Below are 5,300 nucleotides of genomic sequence, written 5' to 3'. Positions count from 1 at the left end.
AGGTACATTTCCAGAAGAAAATGTGAGTGGTGCTTGCCGTGGCAAAACTCGTCAAACAGCATGTTATAACTTGAAAAGAACAAAAATTATGGTCAGAAATAAATCAACCCAGAAGTCTGTAAATTAATCAACCCAGAAGTCTGTACGATTTTCTGGTGCAGAAATATGTGATTTGTTACTCAGTTGCTAGGGTAACCCCATCTGGTTGCTAGGCAGTTACCATAGTGATACTAATCAAGTTTCCTTGCCGTCCTGATTGAAATAAGTGAACCCAGAAGTGTGTACTATTTTCTGGGGCAGAGATATGTGATTTGTTACTCGGTTGCTAGGGTAACCCCATCTTGTTTCTAGGCAGTTACCATAGTGATAGCAATGAAGTGTCCTTGCCATCCTGAGTGAAATAAATGAACCCAAAAGTCTCTACTATTTTCTGGTGCAAAGATATGTGATTTGTTACTCGGTTGCTAGGGTAACCCCATCTGGTTGCTAGGCAGTTACCATTGTGAAACTAATAAAGTCTTCTTGCCATCCTGATTGAAATAAGTCAACCCAGAAGTCTCTACGTTTTTCTGATGCAGAGATATGTGATTTGTTACTCGGTTGCTAGGGTAACCCTATCTGGTTGCTAGGCAGTTACCATAGTGATACTAATCAAGTCTCCTTGCCATCCTGATTGAAATAAGTCAACCCGGAAGTCTCTACGTTTTTCTGATGCAGAGATATGTGATTTGTTACTCGGTTGTTAGGGTAACCTAATCTGGTTGCTAGGCAGTTACCATAGTGATACTAATGAAGTGTCCTTGCCATCCTGAGTGAAATAAGTCAACCCGGAAGTCTCGACTATTTTCTGGTGCAGAGATATGTGATTTGTTACTCTGTTGCTAGGGTAACACCATCTGGTTGCTAGGCAGTTACCATAGTGATACTAATCAAATGTCCTTGCCATCCTGATTGAAATAAGTAAACCCGGAAGTCTCTACGTTTTTCTGATGCAGAGATATGTTATTTGTTACTTGGTTGCTAGGGTAACCCCATCTGGTTGCTAGGCAGTTACCATAGTGATACTAATCAAGTGTCCTTGCCATCCTGATTGAAATAAATCAACCCAGAAGTCTCTCTGATTTTCTGGTGCAGAGATATGTGATTTGTTACTCGGTTGCTAGGGTAACCCCATCTGGTTGCTAGGCAGTTACCATAGTGATACTAATCAAGTGTCCTTGCCATCATGATTGAAATAAGTCAACCCGAAGTCTCTACGCTTTTCTGATGCAGAGATATGTGATTTGTTACTCGGTTGCTAGGGTAACCTCATCTGGTTGCTAGGCAGTTACCATAGTGATACTAATGAAGTGTCCTTGCCATCCTGAGTGAAATAAGTCAACCTGGAAGTCTCGACTATTTTCTGGTGCAGAGATATGTGATTTGTTACTTGGTTGCTAGGGTAACCCCATCTGGTTGCTAGGCAGTTACCATAGTGATACTAATGAAGTCTCCTTGCCATCCTGATTGAAATAAGTCAACCCGGAAGTCTCTACGTTTTTCTGATGCAGAGATATGTGATTTGTTACTCTGTTGCTAGGGTAACACCATCTGGTTGCTAGGCAGTTACCATAGTGATACTAATCAAATGTCCTTGCCATCCTGATTGAAATAAGTCAACCCGGAAGTCTGTACGTTTTTCTGATGCAGAGATATTTGATTTGTTACTTGGTTGCTAGGGTAACCCCATCTGGTTGCTAGGCAGTTACCATAGTGATACTAATCAAGTGTCCTTGCCATCCTGATTGAAATAAATCAACCCAGAAGTCTCTCTGATTTTCTGGTGCAGAGATATGTGATTTGTTACTCGGTTGCTAGGGTAACCCCATCTGGTTGCTAGGCAGTTACCATAGTGATACTAATCAAGTGTCCTTGCCATCATGATTGAAATAAGTCAACCCGGAAGTCTCTACGTTTTTCTGATGCAGAGATATGTGATTTGTTACTCGGTTGCTAGGGTAACCTCATCTGGTTGCTAGGCAGTTACCTTAGTGATACTAATGAAGTGTCCTTGCCATCCTGAGTGAAATAAGTCAACCCGGAAGTCTCTACGTTTTTCTGATGCAGAGATATGTGATTTGTTACTCTGTTGCTAGGGTAACACCATCTGGTTGCTAGGCAGTTACCATAGTGATACTAATCAAATGTCCTTGCCATCCTGATTGAAATAAGTCAACCCGGAAGTCTCTATGTTTTTCTGATGCAGAGATATGTGATTTGTTACTTGGTTGCTAGGGTAACCCCATCTGGTTGCTAGGCAGTTACCATAGTGATACTAATCAAGTCTCCTTGCCATCCTGAGTGAAATAAATCAACCCGGAAGTCTCTTTGATTTTGTGGTGCAGAGATGTAGTTATTGATAAACGGTTGCTAGGGTACTCTGTTTAGTTGCTAGGGCGTGGCTTGGCAGCTGCCAATCATGAAACTCCAAAGGCTGCTTGTCAGTATGAATGATATAAACCAACTCCCATGCCTCTGTGACATTCAGAATCGAAGATATGCCTCTATGGGTTTTTGTTGCTAAGGTGCTCGACAATGGTTGCTAGGGAGGGGCTAGAAAGTGTTGAGGTGATTCATGATTGGCTGTTTGCTGGCCCGAGTCAAACGAGACCACCCTTGTGTTTTTATGACACTTCTATCCGGAGATATCCCTTTGAAGTCTTTCATTAGAAGTCTATGGGACTTGTTGCTAAGGTGCTCTAAATTGTTGCTAGGGCGTGGCTTGATAGATTCAAAATGATCCTGAGAGACTGATTGGTGGTCTGAGTAAAATGAGCCCGCCCCCTTGTCTCTATGACACTGTGATCCAGAGCTATGTTCAATACAAAGTCCCTATGCAATTTCATTTCATGGGCCGTCCTACACCATTGTAAGTCAATGGGGGCATCTTTGGGCAGCTCCTGCCCCCCAGGGGTGCAACTTTTACCCCATATTGAGGTATGCTTTTACAGAGCCTGCCAGCCTCTTCAAATGTGGCAAATCACACATTTCTGGAAAATCCTCGCTCGGAGCTCTGATGCGTAAAAGTTTGTCACAATGTTAAGTCTATGGGATTTTTCGGCGGCTTTTTTGCCCCTGGGGCAAATACCGTACCCCCGATGGCTTATAAAAGTCATAGCACACGTGTCCTCAATAGGCCGTTCGATTTGACACCTCATTCGTGGGTGTACGCCAAACGGTGCGGGACGAGTTAGGTGCCGAAGTTTTGTACGGAGATATAAAAATAAAAATAAAAATAACTAGATAGGTACATTTCCTGAAGAATATGTGAGTGGTGCTTGCCGTGGCAAAACTCGTCAAATAGCCTGCTTGAAAAGAACAGAAATTGTGGTCATAAATAAATCAACCCAGAAGTCTGTACTAATTTTCTGGTGCAGAAATATGTGATTTGTTACTAGGTTGCTAGGGTAAGCCCATCTGGTTGCTATGCAGTTACCATAGGTGATACTAATACAAGTGCTCCTTTCCATCCTGAGTGAAATAAATCAACCCAGAAGTCTGTACTGTTTTCTGGTGCAGAGATATGTGATTTGTTACTCGGTTGCTAGGGTAACCCCATGTGGTTGCTAGGCAGTTACCATAGTGATACTAATCAAGTGTCCTTGCCATCCTGATTGAAATAAGTCAACCCGGAAGTCTCTATGTTTTTGTGATGCAGAGATATGTGATTTGTTACTCGGTTGCTAGGGTAAGCCCATCTGGTTGCTAGGCAGTTACCATAGTGATACTAATGAAGTCTCCTTTCCATCCTGATTGAAATAAGTCAACCCGGAAGTCTCTACGTTTTTCTGATGCAGAGATATGTGATTTGTTACTCGGTTGCTAGGGTAACCCCATCTGGTTGCTAGGCAGTTACCATAGTGATACTAATCAAGTGTCCTTGCCATCCTGATTGAAATAAATCAACCCAGAAGTCTCTCTGATTTTCTGGTGCAGAGATATAGTTACTGCTAAACGGTTGCTAGGGTACTCTGTGTAGTTGCTAGGGAGTGGCTTGGCAGCTGCCAATCATGAATCTCCAAAGGCTGCTTGTCAGTATGAATGATATAAACCAACTCCCATGCCTCTGTGACATTCAGAATGGAAGATATCCCTCTATGGATTTTGGTTGTTAAGGTGCTCGACAATGGTTGCTAGGGAGGGGCTAGGAAGTGTTGATTTGATGCATGATTGGCTGTTTGCTGTCCCGAGTCAAACGAGACCACCCTTGTGTTTCTATGACACTTCTATCCGGAGATATCCCTTTGATCTGTTTCAATAGAAGTCTATGGGACTTGTTGCTAAGGTGCTCTTAATGGTTGCTAGGGCGTGGCTTGATAGCTTCACAATGATCCTGAGAGACTGATTGGTCGTCTGAGTAAAATGAGCCCACCCCTCGTCTCTATGACACTGTGATCCAGAGCTATGTTCAATACAAATCCCTATGCCTTTTCATTTCATGGGCCGTCCTACACCATTATAAGTCAATTGGGGCATTTTTGGGCAGCTCCTGCCCCCAGGGGTGCAACTTTTACCCCATATTGAGGTATGCTCTTACAGAGCCTGCCAGCCTCTTCAAATGTGGCAAATCACACGTTTCTACTGAAATCCTCGCTTGGAGCTGTGGCGTCAAAGTTTGTCTCAATGTTAAGTCTATGGGATTTTTCGGCCGCTTTTTTGCCCCTGGGGCAAATACCGTACCCGATACACTTATAAAAGTCATAGCACACGTGTCCTCAATAGGCCGTTCGATTTGACACCTCATTAGTGGGTCTACGCCAAGCGGTGCGGGACGAGTTAGGTGCCGAAGTTTTGTTAAGAGATATAAAATAAAAATAAAAATAAAAATAATAAGTATGTGAGATTACAATAGTGATGCTTTGCAAGCACCACTAACTAGATAGGTACATTTCCTGAAGAAAATGTGAGTGGTGCTTGCCGTGGCAAAACTCGATCAAACAGCATGTTGTAACTGGAAAAGAAAAAAATTATGGTCATAAATAAATCAGCCCAGAAGTCTGTACGATTTTCTGGTGCAGAAATATGTGATTTTTTACTCGGTTGCTAGGGTAAGCCCATGTGGTTGCTATGCAGTTACCAAGGTAATACAATACATGGCTCCTTTCCATCCTGAGTGAAATAAGTCAACCCGGAAGTCTGTAGTGTTTTCTGGTGCAGAGATATGTGATTTGTTACTCGGTTGCTAGGGTAACCCCATCTGGTTGCTAGGCAGTTACCATATTGATACTAATGAAGTGTCCTTGCCATCCTGGTTGAAATAA

This window comes from Xyrauchen texanus, chromosome 32 (genome assembly GCF_025860055.1).
Source record: "Xyrauchen texanus isolate HMW12.3.18 chromosome 32, RBS_HiC_50CHRs, whole genome shotgun sequence".
Taxonomy (NCBI): domain Eukaryota; kingdom Metazoa; phylum Chordata; class Actinopteri; order Cypriniformes; family Catostomidae; genus Xyrauchen; species Xyrauchen texanus.
The sequence above is the reverse complement of the archived record's forward strand: the minus strand, read 5'-3'. Positions refer to the sequence as shown.